Source organism: Budorcas taxicolor, chromosome 4 (genome assembly GCF_023091745.1).
Source record: "Budorcas taxicolor isolate Tak-1 chromosome 4, Takin1.1, whole genome shotgun sequence".
Lineage (NCBI taxonomy): Eukaryota > Metazoa > Chordata > Mammalia > Artiodactyla > Bovidae > Budorcas > Budorcas taxicolor.
In genome coordinates this window covers 95,522,137-95,544,213 of record NC_068913.1, presented here as the reverse complement: position 1 = coordinate 95,544,213, position 22,077 = coordinate 95,522,137, and the positions used below count along the sequence as shown (strand labels likewise).

The 22,077-nt window shown below is 39.8% G+C and overlaps 1 protein-coding gene across 1 annotated transcript in view; it reads left to right on the top strand.

Moving 5' to 3' along the window:
• Nucleotides 1-22,077, top strand: part of UBE2H (ubiquitin conjugating enzyme E2 H) — a 100,688-nt gene that overhangs the window by 31,730 nt on the left and 46,881 nt on the right. The gene's annotated exons all lie outside the window — the stretch shown is intronic.

Here is a 22,077-nt window from a genome sequence, read left to right as displayed (position 1 = left end):
TTATATACTTTAAAACCTTGATTTTAACTGAAAATATATTAGTTGATGAAAGGCTTTGATATTAACAACTTCCATGAGCTTTTTAAGTTTTTGCTGCATTTGAAAACATAATGTACTTTTTTCAAATGGAGAAACTGAGGTAGGAAGTAGGGATGGACTCTTGCTGAAGGGCTATTAACTAAAACAGGGATGGGCCAAATAGTAAATACTCTGTAAAGAATCAAATAGTAAATATTTTAGGCTTTGTCAACCATACAGTCTTTTTTTGCAACTCTGCTCAACTCTGCTGTTGCAGCACAGAAGCCGCCATTAGCTATTTATAAGTGGATAGGCTTGGCATGGTAGAGTCAAATTATATTTGTAGTAACAGATGATGGTTCATGGTTTGTGGACACCTGGACTAAACAAAAATGCTTGGTTCAGTCTCATTTTAAAGCCCTGTCTTGGTCCTACATCTCTCTTTGAAGGTTGATGTAGATTTTTTAAAGGTTGGTTTGCCCGTGGGCTTGATCCTCATTCTTCTTTTCACATAACTTTCCTTACCATAAAATGATTCATATATACACACACATTGGGCTTCTCTGGAGGCTCAGCAGTACAGAATATACCAGTGCAGGAGACATGGGTTCGATCCCTGGGTTGGGAAGATACCCTAAGGAAGAAAGTGGCAACCCACTCCAGTGTTCTTCCCTGGGAAATCCATGCACATGCGTGCACACACCTGCAGCTGAATTGTTTCCCAAACTCTAGATTAGCATAGCTGCCTGCCTTCCAACTTCTCTCCAAGAACAACTATCCCAACAAGCCCCTTAACATTTCTGGTACTGATTTTAGCACTGTATTCTTCAAAGTCAGACTGTAGTCTTTTTATGTGTGGTCAGTCATCTGTTTCCAAGTGGGAAACCGGAATGTTCCCTTAACTCCTCCCTCATCCTGTTTATTCTGCCCCCCTTGAAATCTTTACTCCCCCGCTTCTCCCCATCTGTACCACCACTGCTGTATTCAGCCTCCCATCATCTCCCTGGACTACGGCAAATCACCTCACTTCAGGGCTCCCTGTGTCTAGCCTCTGTCTCCTTCCGGTCTACCTTTCATTTTGCTGCTAGATCCTGTTTCTAGTATTACATCTGATCATACCACTTCCTGCTTAAAAAGCCTCGGTGGTTCTTCAGTCCCTGTGGTCTAAAGCCTGCCCTTGGTGTAAAGGTCATTTCAGTAGAGAGGCATTGCCTTCCTCCTGTGAGAGTCTGAGGTGCAGTGCTGCACCCACTTGACAGGACACCAGCCTTTAGAGAGGACAGTTCCTAGCTTATCTATGTAGTTCCTTTCTCTTCTTTTGGCTAACTTTGTTTATTCTTTTTTTTTCTTTGAATTTTTATTGTAATGACTAATCTTTTTTTTTCCCCAGGATTTTTTTCCTTGATATTCTCTCAAAAATGATCCAGTGTATGAATTCTTATATCTTTACTAAGAAGTCCTTTGCTGTCAATTTGCACTCCTCAAGTCTTGCCTCGTCCTCAAACGCCCCATCTCCGTATTTGCCTTAGATGCTTTCCTGCCTTCTGCATTATTTTAATAGCACCCTTTGTGTTCCCCTCGGTCAAGCGGTTACCACTTTATAATCAGTTTGTGCTTGTGTATCCAACTCCCACCTCTTTCATGCTGCTCCTTGGAGAATAGATCCTGAATCTTTTATACCTTTGTCCCCCGCTGCTAGAACTGTACCTGGTACACCTGGGCTTGGACATTTTGAAGAATGGTAAATGTTCATTAATAAAGAGGTAGGGACACATGTATGTTTTTCTTTCCTTTTTGGCGAGTTTTTATTTCTACTCTTCTAAGGGAATTAAAAGCCTAAGGAGAGTGTCAAAAGGAAAGTTTTGGCTAGGGTCTGTGGTACAAAGAATGCTCAGTGAACAGGCCTGGGGCTTAGAACCATCCCCTTGTATGCTCTTCATGGCCTGGCAGCCATGGAGAGCAGTGGAGCTTCAAGGAGTGTGGGCACACTCTGATGAATCCCTGCCACCCACTGTCCCCACCCAGTTATCAGTAGGGGCAGGGGATGGTAGTATCCTGGTAATTGTTATTTCTCCCACCTGGTGTTTTCTCCCTGCTCCTTCCATTTCAGAGTTCTTCATGATGATGATTCTATATCCTACTTCCCTTCTGAGAGAGGGGCTCTAGATACACTGAGGTTCAAATAATGATGTTAGCATCTTAGTATGGATGCATGTGTACTTTCTAATAGAAATGTTGGTATAGATGAGGATTAACAATTCGAAGTAAAATAATATACTTCAGAGATGAGTTTCAGCTCAGTTCAGTCGCTCAGTTGTGTCTGACTCTTTGTGACCCCCCCATGGACTGTAGCATGCCAGGCTTCCCTGTCCATCATCGTCTCCCGGAGCTTACTCACTCATGTCCATCAAGTCGGTGATGCCATCCATCCATCTCATCCTCTATTGTCTCCTTCTCCTCCCACCTTCAATCTTTGCCAGCATCAGGGTCTTTTCCAATGAGTCAGTTCTTTGCATCAGGTGGCCAGAGTATTAGAGTTTCAGCTTCAGCATCAGTCCTTTCAATGAATATTCAGGACTGGTTTCCTTTAAGATGGACTGGTTGGATCTCCTTGCAGTCCATGAGACTCTCAAGAGTCTTCTCCAACACCACAGTTCAAAAGCATCAATTGTTGTATGGAGAAAAGGGAACCCTCTTACACTGTTGGTGGGAATGCAAACTAGTACAGCCACTATGGAGAACAGTGTGGAGATTGCTTAAAAAACTGGAAATAGAACTGCCATATGACCCAGCAATCCCACTGCTGGGCATACACATTGAGGAAGCCAGAATCGAAAGAGACACATGTACCCCAGTGTTCATCACAGCACTGTTTATAATAGCCAGGACGTGGAAGCAACCTAGATGTCCATCAGCAGACAAATGGATAAGAAAGCTGTGGTACATATACACAATGGAATATTACTCAGCCATTAAAAAGAATACATTTGAATCAGTTCTAATGAGGTGGATGAAACTGGAGCCTATTACACGGAGTGAAGTAAGCCAGAAAGAAAAACACCCCACAGTATACTAATGCATATATATGGAATTTAGAAAGAAGGTAACGATAACCTTGTATGCAAGACAGAGATGTAGTGAACAATCTTTTGGACTCTGTGGGAGAGGGCAAGGGTGGGATGATTTGGGAGAATGGCATTGAAACATGTGAATTATCATATGTGAAACGAATCGCCAGTCCAGGTTCGATGCATGATACAGGTGCTTGGGGCTGGTGCACTGGGATGACCCAGAGGGATGGGAAGGGGAGGGAGGAGGGAGTGGGGTTCAGGAGGGGGAACACATGTACACCCATGGCGGATTCAAGTCAATGTATGGCAAAACCAATACAATATTGTAAAGTAAATAATTTTAAAAATAAAGATAAAAACAAAAAATAAAAAAAGCATCAATTCTTTAATGCTCAGCTTTCTTTATAGTCCAGCGCTCACATCTGTACATGACTACTAGAAAAACCATAGCTTTGACTGAATGGACCTTTGTTGGCAAAATAATGTCACTGCTTTTTAATATGCTGTCTAGATTGGTCATAGCTTTTCTTCCAAGGAGCAAGCATCTTTTCAATTTCATGGCTGCAGTCACCATCTGCAGTGATTTTGGAGCCCAAGAAAATAAAGATGAGTTTAATTGGCTTTTATTTGTGAGACATTAACATTCTGAGTTTTAAGTAATGAACTAAAGAACTTTTGAAACAAAACTTGTCTGTTTGCTAAGGGCTTGCCTGCTGTGGTGAACATCATCCTTTGTCCTTTGTTGTACCCCACCTCTTTGTGGACCTTGATTGCTTAGCTTTGCAGGTGACCTAGGGGCTCTGTGGGGCTTCCCTTATTGCTCAGTTGGTAAAGAATCTGCCTGCAATGCAGGAAACCCCAGTTTGATTCCTGGGTCGGGAAGATCCGCTGGAGAAGGGATCGGCTACCCACTCCAGTATTCTTGGGCTTCCCTTGTGGCTCAGCTGGTAAAGAATCCGTCTGCAGTTCGGGAGACCTGGGTTGGGAAGATCCCCTGAAGAAGGGAAAGGCTACCCACTCCAATGTTCCGGCCTGGAGAATACCATGGACTGTATAGTCCATGGGGTTGCAAAGAGTCAGACACGACTGAACGACTTTCACTTTCACTAGGGGCTCTATAGAAAGGCAGCCTTTCTTGGGAGGAACTCCAGGTTGGCCCCTGGAAGGTGGGTTGGAAAATAGGAAGGAGGTGCATGTTTGTACTTTCTGCAGTTAAATCAGAAAGGTTCAAACAATTATTTGCTGTCATATTTAGAGTACACTTTGCTCATTTTGAATGTGAGCCTATGCAGATAGTTAGCTGGAGCCTCTAAAGAAAAAAATCTCTTTATTCCTAAGTGACTGCTCAGTAATCTACATAACAATTGAGCCATTTTGCTTCAGAGATGTGAAATAGGCATCTATAAGTGAATAGTTTTTGAAACTAAAGTTGTTAAGACAAAGTTCATCTTTTCACAGTAGGGTTTCTGAACTCTATTGAAATGCAACTAGTTTGAACTTGGAAAGCATATTCCAATAATAGGCCCATGCAATTAGCCTCTACTATATTGGAGTGAATGCTGGAATTTTTTGTGTATTATCATCATCAATTGGTGTTAGTCCCAGGGCAACCACATAATAGCTATAAAACCTTGATTGAGAGATGCAGACAAAGGTTTCTGTCTTACTCATAGGCATGCTTTAGTTCTTGAAACTAAATAAATGTTAGGCTCTTAAAATCTTAATACTTTTTTGGTAACCATCTGTCGATGGTAAGATTAAGAAATGGTGCTTCAGAACAATGTGATTATTTTGAATAAGACAAAAGTGTCGAGGGACTCTTCATTTAGCGCCATATTCATACGAGACCTTGTGTAGAATTGACACAGTGGTGTGCTGGTGAATGCTGAACAACCACCCATGGGGGGATAAAGCCCTTATTTGTAGCAGTTACTGATTTTTGAGGTCTAAGTACTCCACCATGCCTGATTTTAGACTACAGATGGGAGGTCACTGAACTTGGGAAGAGATGCATGTGATCAGCAGGCTTCAGCACACTGCTGAATTCACCTCAGTCACTAAACGTTTGGAGTTTTACAGCCTGTACTTTTAATGCTTGTCTCATTCCTGACTTGGCGATTGTCCTTTGCTTTCCAAAAATTAGCATTGGGGATGTATAATGTATTAATAAATACAATAAAATTTGGCAATTTCACGTGTAGATTTGGTGAGTTTTGACAAATGTATAGCTAGCGAGCTGGTGAATTCGCTCAGTCGTGTCCGACTCTTTGTGACCCTGTGGACTGTAGCCTACCAGGCTCCTCAGTCCATGGAATTTTTCAAGCAAGAGTTCTGGAGTGGGTTGCCATAATGTATAACACACCACAATCTTGTTACCTTCTGCCTCTTCTGCATGCAGTTGCCAGATTGATTTTTCCAAAAATCTTGCTTTGCATCCACCACCCTGATTTTTCCAAAAATCTTGCTCTGCATCCACCACCCATCTGTGCATAAAACCACTGGCCATATACTGTCCATAGGATGAAGGACAGAACTCCATGGCCTTGTGCTCAGCTGTCTTGCCGCTCGGTGGCTTCTCTAGCCTTGGTTATTACGGTTCAACTACATGAATCTCTTATTCAAAAAAAAGAACCAAACAAAACCTGTTCAGCTGATTCCTGGCACAGTTCCTGCATCCATCCTGTTGCTTATATCTGTACTCTGCTTGTAGCACTGCTGTAACTTCACTTTGCCTCTTTTCTTGACTGTCTTGCCTTTCCGTAAATCTGGCTTAGTCCCCATTTTCTTCTTACACAATCAGGTCTTGAGTAATTATGCCCTCATCTGACTGAGTGTACTGCTGTTCGGCCTTTTAACTTTGTAGTCTATATTGAAATCTCAGGTTTTTTATGAAGTATTTTGGTCTTGTCTAGCAAACTTGTTAACTGCAATAGGGTAGAAAATGTTGTACAGCTCAAATTTCAGCACATGGCTTTGCTTAAAAAAAAAAAAGACAATAAATTGTTCTTGTTGACAGTAAAATTTTTAGTGGCTCTTCAAAATCAGTCCCCAGCTCAGTGACACTGTTGGGGTGAATAGTACTGTGCTGTATTATAGATCTCTTAGGGGATGAAAGTTTGATTGTCACAGTGAAAAAAAATGTATAAATGGACAGTCAAGTTTCTCCAAACCAGTGTTAGTCATTAAGATGCACATTGGCGCTTTTATCTCTGCCTCACACATTCATCCAAAGGTGGTTAGCATCATGGACTTTGAACTCTTGGCAAGACTTAAACATTTAAAGTAGGTCCCAAAAGAAAAGCCTTTCAACCAGCCTTATTTCACTTTTTCAAGTCCTAGTAAGAAGTCAGTAGGGTGTATCTCATTGATTTCCTTCCTGTTCAGGAAGCCATATTATGGTATTCTGAAAGAACTTTTGTGTCTTTTTTAGCGACTTTACTATAAGCAATTTGTTTTCCTTTCTCTGTTTAAAAAAAAAAATATTGCAGATGTGCTTGTTGAAATCTGACATTGAAAGATAACCTAACAAATATTTAGGACAATTATAGGTGCCTTTCTCCGTTTCACAGCCTACCTTGTAGATATCTTTTCTTCCATCCTTTAAATAATGGATGTATTCAGGTTCCTCATCTTTTGGTAGTTGGCATGCCTTTCTTGGGTGCTTTCATCTATGATTGCTCAAACACAAATGTCTCCAAATTTTAAAAATTTCGTGTCTCTGGAGTTCCAGTCTTGGATAGCCAAATGCCTACTGGACATCTCCAGTTACCTACCCTTCAGAGACTACAGATTCAACATGTCCTCAGTGGTACATCATCTGTAAGTCTTATGCCCACTCTCATGCTGTTGCTTTCTTGCTGAATGGTATCAACCATCCCCAGATAACTGAAGCCTAAAACCTTGGACTCATCCTTGGCATGTCCCTTTTCCCTCACCTTCCCTATCAGTCAGATCCACCTCAAACATTTTCCTTAAATCCTTTTCCTTAACTCTGTTTGAAGATAGGCTAACCTCATGCTTTGTTGGGAGAGTTTTTAATTGGGGGGTGAACTAAGAGCAGATCCATTTCCCTGGCCTCAGACTAACCAAACTCGTGAGTCTGAAATTGGAAAGCTAGTATATAATTTTCAGTGTATTCTCTCCTAGACATAGCTAGAAGCCCATACCATAATTAGAATGTTATCTGAGAAGGAATCAGAACAAAAGTGATGCGATGAATCAAGTATTTAATGGCTTGTCATGATCAAATGATGCTACCGTCCGTCTCATAACAAACAGGGAGATCCTTTGTGACCAAAAAACTCATCCGTGAGCAAAAGGTCCTCCTCTCCTGCCCACTTAGTTCAGTGGCCCCTGCCAGCCTTTCCCTTTTCCGTTGTTCTTCAGTGCTTGCAGAGCAGACCCTTGTTGTTAAATACCTTGTTTCTTTCTTTCTTTTTTAAAAAAATATTTACTTATTTATTTGGCCTTGCTGGGTCTTAGTTGCAGCATGTGAGAGATCTAGTTCCTAGACCAGTGGTTGAACTGGGCCCCCCAGCATTGGGAGTGAGGAGTTTTAGCCACCGGACCCCCAGGGAAGTCACTGAATGTTTCTTTACATATATAAGTACGTTCTTTCTGGCTCTGCTTGAATCTTGTTTGCAGCAAACCAGGCTTTCTGTTTCAGATGGCTTGTGCCTCTCTCTCATTAGCCATTATGTGTTGATCTTGAGTTGGACTTTGAGAGCCTTCTTATCTCTTACGTTGAGAGAAAACTTCATTGTAGCTGCCAAGAGAAAAGGCCCATCTCCCCTAGGGTTCAGCTGGCATCATTACCTCCTGAAAACACCCTCTCCATTCCCCACCCTCCTGACTTTAGAGCAGCCTCTGTACTCCTCTGTAGCACTTCTGGGTAACCCTTAGCATAACACTCACTTATTTCACTGCTTGGCAGTTGGTTGCCTATTTCCCCACAAGAACTTGAGCTCTCTGAGAGCATATCCCACTCTGTAGCCATGGTGCCTGGCACTCACTTTATTTACTTTAACCAGTGTTTATTGAGCACCCACCATACTCCAGACAAAGAATAAGTCAGATACTAGGTTCCCTGCCATCTTGGAACTTACATTTTCTGGAGGTTAGGGAGAATGAGATTAGACAAAATAGTACTATAGTAAGACCTAGAAGGAGACAGACCTTAGACTGAAGTAAAGAATAGTTGGGGGTCTGTTGGGGTATATACTCCAAGTGATGAGAAAGATTAGTGAGGAAGTGGCATTTAAGACGCAACATAAAGGATAAGAAGAAGCAAGCTATCTGTAGAAACAGGGAAGGCAAGGCTAGCCAGAAGCAGCCATTGCAGAGGCGCTGAGAAGGGCAAGAGCTTGTATTGCAGGGAAATGAAAGACCAGCATAGCTCGAAAGGGAGGCAGAGTAGGGCATGAATGTGTCGGTTATATTATGGGTTCAGATGAGTAAAATAAGACAATGGTTGATACGGTGATTCACACAGGTTAAGATTTGTTTGCAACTGGATCCATCATTATTTGTTAGAACTTGTGATTCTAGATGTTCTTTTTGTGTATTCTTTTCTGGAAAGATAATTTTCACAAATAATGATTGGAAGAGAACTGAGAATTTCAGTCTTATGTGTGAAACATAGCTTATAATTGGCCAGACACTCATAAGAAGTTCCTTTTTATGCCTAAATTTATCTCCCTAGGAACCTGTAATACAGCCAGTTTAGCCTTCTGTATCATTGAGAAATTTTCACTTAGTGTTACTGACCATCATTATTTTCTGCTAGTCCACCTACTATTTCAGCACCAGGTCTTCTCTCCCCTCACATATAATTTGTCATAAAGTTCATTCAGCTCTTAGTAATCTCTTAGAAACTGGCTTCCTCTCTGTCTTCCTGCTCCCTGTCAGCTCCTCCCTGTTCTTGCTGATCAGATCCCAGCTGGCCGTCCCATCACTGGCTCCCAGACAGCTCTGCAGCCTCGCTGGAGTTAATCTTCCTAAATCAAGACAAGACCGAGCATATTCCACCCTTCTCCAAAAGCTCTGGTCTATATAGACAGTGTTGAGTGGCTAAGGGTACTGACTTGAACTAGGCTGCCTGGGTTTCAGCCCCAGCTCTACAACTTGCTGGCTGCGTAGCCTGAGAGGGTTACTTGGCCTGTCTTTGTAATAACAACGTGTCTCCCTGGGCTGTTGTGCGGGTTGTAAGTCAGTACAAAAGGCTTAGAATGGTGCTCAGGGCGTTGTTAAGTGTTGAAAGGGCTAGCTGTTAATATTTGTGACTGAAGGCGAAGTAGCAATTTCATAAATTGGGGAGGGGCTGCACCAGCATAGAAATTGGGCTGAATGCTATCTTTGGAAGAAATTATAGGTTAATTATCCCCTCATTAGCAATTGCTAACATCAATATTATTAAGGACCTAGGCATATTAAAGGTAAAAAGTCATTATGTGCTTAACTCTTCTCAAGATTGAAGAGCTGTAATTTCAGCTTTGTAGGTTAGCAACTAAGGTAGATTAGATGAATAGATGTACCTTGTTAAATCTGAGGTTACTGTCTTGGAAGTATTCATGATAATAGGAAATAACTGAGCCTTAACCTTAATCCTACAATATATTTACTGTTGCCTCCTTTGTGCATTGAGGGAAATGAAGGCATGGAGAGGTTAAGTGGCCTGCCCAAGACCCATGTGGCATCTCGAGATTCACACTAATGAGCCCACTCTCTAACCACTAGAATTCCAGACAGTATTATTGTGAGATCTCTATTCCTGGAAAAGAGCCCTATTCCTTTGGGGAACCGGAACTCTGCAACCCAGGGATGTGGTGAAACTGAGTGGCAGGGATTGGTACGAATTCTGTCAGTCTCCAGCCCGTGCCTATGCAGCCCTGGATTTTACTGTCTGAATAATGCCGATGCTGGATGTTGTCTCTTGCTGTTAAAGTGATCGTAGTGGTTTTAACAGAAAAATTGTTCATTACACTCAGCAGAGTAGTCAGGTATTGATCCCTGGGCGGCTTCCTTTCTGTCAGCTGGAATATTCATGAGTCACCTTCCTTGGCTGTCTAGCCAGCGTATACTTGGGGAACATATGCCACCTGATCAAGCCTGAAGAGTGGGGAAGGTAAGTTTTTGAGGGAAGACATTCAAATGCAGATACTCAGATACTCATCTTGATGGGTTTAAGCATCAAGAGACAATCTGTCACAGTTGAAGGACAAATAATGTTAGATACATTTATTTCTTTGTTTGCTTAGTTTTTTTAGGGTGGTGATTATTTCTTTGGGAAAAAAAAAAATCCTGAAAAGGAAAAATCTTATAGTACTGTGTGGCTTCAGTTCAGTTCAGTCGCTCAGTCATGTCCGACTCTTTGCGGCCCCATGAACCTCAGCACACCAGGCCTCCCTGTCATTAACCAACTCCTGGAGTCCACCCAAACCCATGTCCATCGAGTCGGTGATGCCATCCAACCATCTCATCCTCTGCCGTCCCCTTCTCCTCCTGCCCTCAATCTTTCCCAGCATCAGGGTCTTTTCAAATGAGTCAGCTCTTCGCATCAGGTGGCCAAAGTATTGGAGTTTCAGCTTCAACATCAGTCCTTCCAATGAACACCCAGGACTGATCTCCTTTAGGATGGACTGGTTGGATCTCCTTGCAGTCCAAGGGACTCTCAAGAGTCTTCTCCAACAAAAGCAACAATTCTTTGGTGCTCAGCTTTCTTTACAGTCCAACTCTCACATCCATACATGACTACTGGAAAAACCATAGCCTTGACTAGATGGACCTTGGTTGGCAAAGTAATGTCTCTGCTTTTTAATATGCTATCTAGGTTGGTCATAACTTTCCTTCCAGAGAGTAAGCTTCTTTTAATTTCATGGCTGGAGTCACCAACTGCAGTGATTTTGGAGCCCCAAAAAGTAAAGTCTGACACTGTTTCCACTGTTTCCCCATCTATTTGCCATGAAGTGATGGGACCAGATGCCATGATCTTAGTTTTCTGAATGTTGAGCTTTAAGCCAACTTTTTCACTCTCCTATTTCACTTTCATCAAGAGGCTCTTTAGTTCTTCACTTTTTGCCATAAGGGTGGTGTCACCTGCATATCTGAGGTTATTGATATTTGGCTTAGCAGTGAATAATATTTATATGCCCATTATTACGAGATCTTTCTTTTGTTTTCTGTAGTCAGGGGTAAACTGTGTCTTTTAGTAAGTTGGAGACTAACAGTTCTTTAAATGTTGAATATCTGTTGTTGACGGATTCAGTTCTGTAATTCTTTTGTGAGAATTCATTATTTTGTATGCTGTAACAGCAAAAGTAGTTTGGTCTAAGGGGAGCTATTTAAAATATCAGAAGCACCCAAGAAATAAGTTAACATTCTACTTGAGGGGATAAGTGAAAATATAAATGATTTAAGTATTTAGAGAAATAAGTAAGATACTACTCCAGTCGTTTAACTGAGTGATCATGTCAGACTAAACTTGCCTTGTTTTCAGCTTTTTTTGTCCAACATGGTGGATTCTTTTCCTCTGGGTGACCCAGCCAGGGCCGCACAGAGAAAGAGCACTGGCCAGTTTGAAGCGAGATGGCAGTTGGGGTAGTTTTAAAGATTAACTTTGTTTCACTTTAAAAGCTTGAGTGCCAGTTCTGGTGAGAATATCAGGAAAACAGGTTGGCTCATATGACAGTGTTATAAAATGATTGTATGCAACCTTTCTTGAAGGACATTTAGGCACCATCAAAAGTACAGCAAGATTCATGTACTGAGATGTTCATTATAACATTGCAATAGCAAAATACTAGCAACAACCTACTGTTCACTAATGGATGCTTAGTTATTTAATTTATAGTACAGGGATATTTCACAGGCATTTTTCTAAGGGACCTTAGGTCTATATGTACTAATAAAGATGTTCTCTGTGAATAACCCAAAGAAAGGTGTTTACAGAAGAGTTTACACCTGTGTGTCTGGGTGTACATGATAATGTTAATGTGTGTATATACACACATTAATATAAGCATTAATATAAACAGTAGTAATATCTGGGCAAGTGGGATTAGAGAGAGGAATGGGAACGCTGCTTTATGCCCCCGTCACATTTTAAAAGACAATTTTTTAAAAGCCTAAAACTCAGTGCTCCACCGTAAGAGATTATTTAGTCATACCGTAAGGTGTTCTCAGAGCTGCACTCTGCTCTATGATTGTGGGCCCAGAAAACTGTCTCGCTCAGTGGCATCTGAGCCTATCAATCTTCTTGTCCCCGTGGTATAATCATGAGAGCGGGAAACCTAATAGTTTTGTCACCTTTTCAGTACCAGGTTTTCTTACTATATATACACCCACTGTTGTGTATGTCTGGGTTTATTTTTTCTTGTTTTGCTAAATAACTTTATTTTTTTCCACATTGTTTAATTATTCAGGAAGTAATCCTTGTGAGAACCTTGATTTTTTAAAATTTCCTAGCAATAACTCATAGCAATACAGCCTTTATTCTATTTACTGTTTGTATATATTTAAATGTCAAACTTCTGTTTAAACTATTATTAAGCTAGCTTCCATATCACTTACTTATCATTCCCCATGTCTCTTCATTGTACCCAACAACCCATTTCTTAATATTCACTAACCATTTCTGTTGGTCTCAAGCTAGCAAGCTCACTAGCATGGGAGGAAAGCTTCCTTTCTCAGCTCTGTCACCTGTTACTTATATGCTGCTTTAAATAGCTGCAGCCTCCCTTGTGGTTGTATCGCATTGCATACCTAGTTTACAGTTCAGTTTCACCTCACATCTCTTGACTTCCCAGGGTTTTCTACTGTTCAATCATATTGGGGTTATTTTCTTATGGTAGGTTTTTTTCTCTAAAAGCTGTTCCCCCCAACCCACCCCCACCACCATTTTAAAGTTTCTTTTGCTTATTTTCAGTATGGACTTTTTTCTAAAGCAACAGTCCAGTTTCTGTTGAAATTTTTTATCCGAGTTTTTTTCATTTTAATTACGTATAAAGGTAATAAATGAAGGCAGCTTGTAACAGCTACTTGATCACATCACATAGGACATTTGCCTACTCAATACCCTTTTATATACTATAGTTTTTAAGCAGAATTTCAGTCGAGAAGACAATGCTATTTTCTATATCACTTTAGATTACTTTTTAATCCTTTTCTTCCCCCATACTTTATCCAGGCCTTTATTAAATTTCCAACAGAGCTATTAACCTCTCATAAGTCTTCTAAATGGGTAATGGAGACTGGGCTCCACTGAATGAAGGCACATTCATTTGTTTTGGAATGCAGAGTTCTCTACATGGTGGATTGCGCTTTAATTTAGCGTCCTGTCCAGTGTATTTATCTGTAGTTCTGCCTTTTCAGTGTAAAATTTTGACAATGGTCTTGAACCTGTTACTTATTCCTTTGTTCATATATTGCTTTAAAAAGCCTGAGTCTGTGCTGCTCACTTCCAACTTACAATTTTTATGAAATCAAGGTTCTTGTTAACACTTGACACCCGCTTTGCCCAGTGAACGTGGTGGAGAAGTAAAGGGAATGGCAGGTAATTGGTCATTCATGATCTGGGAAAGAACCATGGGGTGAGGAGGCCCTGAGACCAGGGCTATGGAGCAGTGATTTGTAAGAGCAAGCCAGTTATCTTCCCCTCTTTCATCTGGGTTTACAGGCATTTGTTTTCATTTTAAAGAGCTTGCCTTAAGAAATTTTCCTTGAGATTATTGAAGTCATAAAATTATGATGGGGGAAAACTGGTCTCCAGAGACACAAGCTCGTAATTAGCCAGTGCCGAGAGGGAAGGAAGAAGAGCCATGGCCTGGGTTGCACATCTAGGTCTTTCCATCTGTGGCTCCATGACCTCGAGATGTGTTGACTGTTCTTTTTTTCTTTTTAAGAGGATGACTGACTGTACATTGATACCTAAGATCTTCTCCTTCTCATTTCTGTGATCCGTTGTTTTTCACTTGACCCTAATCTTCATCTCCTGAATGGGTACCACTGCTCAGTATTTATTAATATTTGCACATCACTTTGCAGTTGTAATATACTATGTGTCACTTGTAGAGTGCAGAGAAAATATTTCCTTTAAAATGTAACTGCTTACTGTGAATGAATATGCCTTGATTATCAAACACATAACTTAATTTTATTTTCATTGATTGGCATTGTAGCTATATGTCAGGTGTTAGGGTAAAAACTGCTCTGCTACATTTAAAACCAACAGAGGAAGTAGGTTGTCAAGGATTTTCTGAGAAGAGAAGAATGCTGGAAATATGAATACAAATACACTGCATAGATATGCCGTAAATCCGTATTAGCTTCTCACTGAGAAGTTGCTTCATGATGTGCATTGCCCTGCACTGTGGATGGCTTGGTGAAGTAGCGTGCATCGCAGAAGAGAGGGTAGAGTGTGTTTTAAATAGATGTTTCCATTAACATTTTGCAGATGACCACTCATGTTTCTTGATCATCTCTGGGGAAATCATACATTGCCTGTGACCCTGACGTTTTTAGGTACTGCTGTCGTCTGTCAGGCCGAGATTCCCATGTTTCTTTTCCGGCCTGCTGTGATTAGGTAGTATGCCTTTGGAATGACAGGGTTCTTTCTGTTTGCTTCCGTGGCGTGGGGAGCATGGGTTCATGCACCTCCATACTGAGGACAGGAGAACTGGAGATTGTAATTAACTGCTGGTATCTTTCAGTGCCTGCCAAGCAGAAGATGTGGGTTCAATCCTTGGGTCGGGAAGATCCCCTGGAGAAGGAAATGGCAACCCACTCCAGTATTCTTGGCTGGGAAATCCCATAGACAGAGGAGTCTGCCAGGCTACAGTCCATGGGGTCAAAGATTCAGATACAACTTAGTGACTAAACTACAACAATAGCAATCTTTCAATGTGCCCTATCTCTAAAATTTTTCCCAGATTTTTTTTTTTCCAATTTATCTAGATCATTGGTTTTGATTTCATTGTGGACTTGATGTCACAGGAATGTTCTGTGACTTGAGAATCTTGCCAGTCTTTTACTTTTTTCTCTGCAGTTCAAAGGTGTATTCCAAGTTTGCAGATTTAAATTGGACATTTGACCAGCTGATTTAGTTCTTTGACAGTGAGTGTCCCCTTTTCGCAGAAGTAGAGCGTAGTTAAATATATATATAGTCTTCTGATTAAAAAAAAATGGTAAGTATTGGATATTAAAAGAAATAATTTCATTAAGATGTTCAGGTGTACACAAAACTAAAGGTTTAATGAATGCCCGTTACCCAAATTGAAATTTTGTTAATTATCAGTATTTTCTCTCACAGCTGCTTCTCTTCTTTCTGAAATATTTTAGGGCAAATCCCAGACATTGTTACCTGCATCTATCAGTAGGCCCCTCTTAAAAATACTAATATTTTCTTAAATAACCGTAAGAACATTATCACACTAGGACAGTGATTTATTTTTAACATGCTGTGAATCAAACTGTAACAAACCAAACTACAAAAAATTTTGTGAGTTATTTAAGAGTAATATACTATTAGGTAATACATTATTATTTTGTGTACATGGATTTATACATTTTTAGTTAATAATGAACAATGTGTTGTTGCCATAAAAAAGCAAAGCATCAAAATTTGTATATTAAAGTGCTGTTGCAATTTTATCAGTAGCCTTTTAAATATTTTTAGGTGGTTAACCTGAATTTGCACTTTTTAGAAAAGTTTCTAGTTTTTAAAGCTTTTTAGAAAATGTAAATCTTATTTCTGTTTTGACTGTATTTTCTTAGTCTCAAGATGGTATCATTGTTTTTCCATATTTCCCTTTGCTTTCTCTCACTTCTGCATCTGGGTCATCTCTGACTATTTGACTTTGTAAATCTGCTGTATAAAAAATTTTGTGGAGTTGAAGTGGGGTTTAGATTTCTTAGGTGTCTTTCTGATACACTTCCTTTTTCTAAAACCCTCCTCAAAAAAATTATTTTCCATAACATATGACTCTTAATTTTTCTTTTGAGTTTTTTTCTTTATTGTTTGGGAACCTAGTCCATTCTAAAGGAGATCAGTCCTGGGTGTTCTTTGGAAGGAATGATGCTAAAGCTGAAACTCCAGTACTTTGGCCACTTCATGAGAAGAGTTGACTCATTGGAAAAGACTCTGATGCTGGGAGGGATTGGGGGCAGGAGGAGAAGGGGACGGCAGAGGATGAGATGGCTGGATGGCATCACTGACTCGATGGACGTGAGTCTGAGTGAACTCCGGGAGTTGGTGATGGACAGGGAGGCCTGGCGTGCTGCACTTCATGGGTTCGCAAAGAGTCGGACATGACTAAGCGACTGAACTGAGCTGAGTAGCAGAATAATGCTTCTAGGGAAGAGCTAAGTTATAATGATTTTCCCATTAAAAAAAAATAACATTTACTTAGGTCTTGCCAGTGTTTGCTTTGGTGTCTGACATGGAAGCTTTAAGTAAAAGCATAAACTTGAGAAGTAAAAATTAGCGACACACAGAAAAACTCCAAAGGATAGTGTAATTTATAGACTGCTGGGTGGTAATGAACATGCTTGGTTTTTAACTTAATTTTTGGACTATCTTTGTTAAATTTAAGAAATCATGCATGCTACTTTTTACCACTTAGATAATGAGGCTTTCAGTGTTCAGTATATCATAGTAAGTTGTCAAATTTTTTGCTCTACTTACTTCCAGACAATGCATATTTACTTTGAAGAAGGTGTTTTTATTTTATTTTTTTTAATTTTGGCTGTACCATGTGCCTTGTAGGATCTTAGTTTCCCAACCAGGGGATCAAACTTGTGTCCCCTGCACAGGAAACACTGAGACCTAACCGCTGGGCTGCCAGGGAATTCCCAGAAGAGACTATTTTAAAATAAGCCATGTCCCCTCTGATACCACACATTGGGCTTCCCAAGTGGCACTAATGGTAAACAACCCACCTGTCAATGCAGGAGACACAAGAGATGTGGGTTCGATCCTTGAATTGAGAAGATCTCCTGGAGAAAGGAATGGCAACCCACTCCAGTGTTCTTGCCTGTAAAATCCCGTGGGCTGAGGAGCCTGGTGGGCTCCAGTCCGTGGGGTTGTAAAGAGTCAGACACAGCTGAGCACACGCTTCCCTCCAGAGTTGTTTGGCTTGCTTTAAACCTGAAAACATACAGCTAAAAATCATGTATTAGAGAATGTCTTACTTAGAATTACTTACCCTGTTTTAAAAAAAAAATTTCATGAACTTTGGTTCTGATTTTTGTAACCTACCATAGATCCATCTTAAGGAATGGTAGCCCAGTGACAGTTCTCAAATGTGGCTAAAGAAGGAAGAGAAACTAGGAAAAGAACATGCCAATCTCTTCAGCCTAAGAGTATGGGAAATTTCTATTTCAGGAAAGAAGTATATTTCTTAAAGGGCATCATTGTGTTTTGTAGTACTGTATAGCAGCAGTCCTGCTTTTCCATAGCAAACCATCTCTCTCTCTCTCTCTCTACCTAGCTGCACTCTTTCTACTCTAAACTCTAATACACTTTACACAAACTTTTTTTGCATTTACTTATACAGATCTTACGTTCTTTTGCTAAAATTTAAGCTTCTTGAAGGCAGATTCAGTTTCAGAGTGGTTTTTGTTTGCCTTGTAGTATGTGTGTGGGAAATGTGTAGCATAACTTTCAGTAGAAATTTAAGCCTGTGATCTTTGTGAATTTAATAGATGCTAACATTATACTCCCTATAGCCCAGCTTATAGATTTCTATTAAGTCATGTAGAAAGCATAAATATTTCATGGGGGGTGGGAAATACAAGGAATAAAACTGCTGAGCTTAAGAGATAAGGCACAAATATATTGTTTTGGTGATTCCTCTTGACCTTGTATTACACACTGTATTATACATTGTGTGTGTATATTTCCCTCTTACTACCTTTCATCTTTTTTGCCCTATGCTGGTTCTCAGTAGCTTTTATTTCTGCTATTTTTATTATTTCTCCTTTGAATAGAAGTCTCCCTTCCTCTCAATACAAAGAACACAAACATTAAAAAACTTTTTAAAAAAATTTAAACTTTCATCTCAACAAAGAGCCTTTGATATTATACATGACCAGTTTTTTTCTTATAATTTAAGCAAAGCCGTGTCTGTAATTATTTTGCCCAGAGGCTATTTGTCATGAATATGCAAAAGCCATGCTCATCTTCCTTCATTGCAGTTAGATTTTTCTTAGACATCCTTTTGAATCCACTTAAATTTGATTCTTCTAGAATTTGTCTATCTTGGCACAGTATTTTTCTCTTTCAGTATGAAGTCCTTCTTTTCTTAAGTACTAGATCACTTGCTAAATTTTTTGTTTTTGGGCCACACCACACGGCACTCAGGATCTTAGTTCCTTGACCTGGGATCCAGCCTGTGCTCCCTGCAATGGAAGCATGGAAGCCTAACCACTGGGCTACCAGGGACCTGGACTACCACTGGACCTGATCATTTGCTAATTTTTTTCTTCCTCAAACTAAATATTGGACCTTAGGAAAATGTTGAATTATTTTGTAAGCCCTTAAGAGAGCTACAGTAGCTAAGTTCTTCTGAATTGTCGTGCTTGTTAAATACTAAAGTTCTGATAACTGACTACATTAACTTTTCAGAACTTACAACAAAATTTCAAACGAGAGAGAACTCATAATGAACCCCCATGTACTCATCATCAGATTCAGTAATTGTTGACTCAAGGTCAGTGTCCTTTCTTCTGTACCTCTCTCTCCTAAATGAGTTATTTTGAAGTAAATCCTACACATACATTTTAATAAATATTTAAGTTTATATCTCTAAAGGAGAAGGATTCTTTGTAAACATAACCCCCAAAGTATTATCTTTGTTATTTTTGAACCTTACTGGATTAATAGACATACCATATTTTTATCAAGAAAGCTAGGTAGAGAAAGTTGCCTAGTTTCTTCAACTTTCGTAATGTAGTTAATCGCAAGGAGAGTTGGAAGCAGACTGATCTGAACATGTAGATAGAAAGCCATGCAGATAGCTTTTACCCTCTTCACAGAAGAAGCCCATTCTTTATCCTGGTCACTTACTGCCATGGACGCAGCTCAGGGAGGTCACCATCTTTTATCTTAATAAAATTTAGGAAACCATGCTGTCTGAATCCTTGACCTGTTTAACAGACTTGGCCCTTGACTCACTTTCTGGAACATCCCAGAACTACATAGAAATCATTTCTAAAATCCCAATAGACACGTTTTGCCAAGAATGTCAGTTGTCTCTTGACAGTTTGGCATTAACCTTTAAATATTAGATTGTGTAATCATAGTGCCATTCAAGGAAAATACAGTGGTGGGTGGCTGGCATTTTAAAAGTGAAATGAACTTGGGTTCCTGGGAATGTTGATCATTATTCTACTGAAAATGCTGATATTCCTTAATAGTGAAACACTAAGTAAGTAAAAAGCAGTATTTTACAAATAACTTAGAAGTGAGTAAAATGCGAGTTTTACGGATTTAACTTATTTTTACCAGAACAGTATCTGAAGGGTGTCTTATATTTTCAGACTTTGAAAGTGAGACAGTAATGAAGGAACCTTCTTGTGAGTTCCCGCCAGGCTACTAGTCTGACCAGCACATATCCAAAATAGATCATTATTTTTGTCATTGTAACCTGCCTTCTCATTTGCCTTCCTCACCCTTGACTTTACAGCAGAGAGCAGAAAGAAACTCATGGCCTGTACCCGTAAATACACATGGTAACAGTAGTCAAGTAATTTTATAGTTTTTTGGGGCAAGTCATTCATTCATGGTGATGGAATGACTTATTTTTAATGCAGTGTTTTTCTTTCAACTAAACTTAAATTTTTTTTTCCCATCTGATTTAGTATCTGTACCATTGCAAGGCAGCATAAATTTAGCACAGCTTCTTCATTTTACCAACTTTGTAGAAGTGTTTAAAGGTTTCTTTCAGTTTACTTTTAGCTTTTCATATGAAGTGGACTATAAGAACTCTTTAATTTACAGTATAAGTATAATTAAAGACAGACCCAGTGTATCTGGAATGTGGGTTATACCCAGGATCCTGGGAAAGAGGAGATTTGGAGCATTAATTTCTAATCTCATTTTAACATGACGTTTTCGAAAGGAGAATCTTCTTTGGAAAATAGATAAAAGCATGGACTAATCCCAGACAGATCACAAAATGAAAGAAACTCACATTTACTGCATCCACCTAAAGGATAGAAAAGATATCTTCAATTTTCTAGAGGGGACATTCATATAGATAACTTATACTTTTAAATGATTAATTAACTAATTGCTATAGATGAATGTCATTCATAGCAAATTAGGTCTGATAGGGAATGCTGCTTCTATAGAATTTTATATTGTAAAATTAGTTTGACTTTTGTTAAACTCATTTAATCCCCTACCTTACTCCATTATTATCCTTGCAGTTGTTTGAGTTGAATATCTGAGATATCTTATGTGGCAGTACAGTATATTCATCTTGACTACTTCTGGATACCTCCCAATTAAACAGAAACATATATTAGAGGAGCTCTAGATGGTGAGAAGGCACTAGTATACACTAATGGACACTAATAACAGCCTGTTGTATAAATGGCTTATAATTCTTTCGACCAGTTTCCTAGTGATAAATACTTAAATTATGGACTTCCCTGGCAGTCCAGTGGTTAGAACTCTGCTTTCACTGCCGAAGGCCTGGGTTCGATCCCTGGTTGGGGAACTGAGATCCCACAAGCCACGTGGCATGGCCAAAAGAAAAATCCAAGACAAAAAAATACTCAAAATACTCAAATTATTTTCATTTTTAAAATTTATGGTAAAAAAAATTATACATGCATCAGATAGTCTTACTTTTAGTAAACTTTTTAATAGGTATACAGAAAGTGCACAAATCATTTTTGTAGCTCACTGATAAAATGGAAGTGTAAACGTGTAATCCGCACTCTGGAAGTCCCCTTCAAACCCCTTTACAATGACCACAGTCCCCACTAGGGGGTAACTGTCCTAATTTCCAGCATCTTGATTCATTTAGCCTGTTTGAACTGTGTGTAAATGGAATCATACTGTATGTGCTCTTTGGTATCTGGCTTCTTTTACTTAACTGTAGTGTCTGTGAGAGTTCATCTGTTTACTTGTAGTGGTTGTTGTTTTTGTTTTTGTTTTTTTCTGACTATACTGTTGGGCATGTGGGATCTTAGTTCCCCCAGCAGGGATCAACCCCTCACCCACTACGTTGGAAGTATAGAGTCTTAGCCACCGGACCACCAGGGAAGTTCCAGGTTCATTTTTTATTGCTATGTAATACTCTGTTGGGTGACTGTACCATTGTTGTTTAGTCGCTAAGTCGTATCTGATTCCTTTGGGACCCCATGGACTGTAAGCCACCAGGCTCCTCTGTCCCTGGGGATTTCCCAGGCACGAATACTGGAGTGGGTTGCTGTTTCCTTCTCCAGGGGATCTTCCTGACCCAGAGATCAAACCCATGTCTCCTTCATTCACAGGCAGATTCTCTCCCACTGAGCCACCAGAGAAGCCCAGCTGGACCATAATTTATTCTTGATGAACTTTTGGGTTGTGACCTAACTTTTGGATATTATAAATAGTGCTATATGAACATTCTTTTTATATATATATATATATATATATATATATTTGTTTATTTTAATTGGAGGTTAATTACTTTACAATATTGTATTGGTTTTGCCATGCATCAACATGAATCTGCCACAGGTATACACGTGTTCCCCATCCTGAACCCCCCATGAACACTGTTTTTTAAATTTTTTTAATTTATTGGCTGGGCTGGGTATTTCCTGCCTCACAGGCTTTTCTCTAGTTGTGGCAAGTGGGGGCTCCTCTCCCGTTGCAGGGAAGGGCTTCTCACTGTTGCTGAGCACAGGCTCCGGGACACTCGGGCTTCAGTAGCTTTGGTTCCTAAGCTCTAGAGCACAGGCTCGATGATCTTGGTGCATGGGCTTCGTTGCCCTGAGG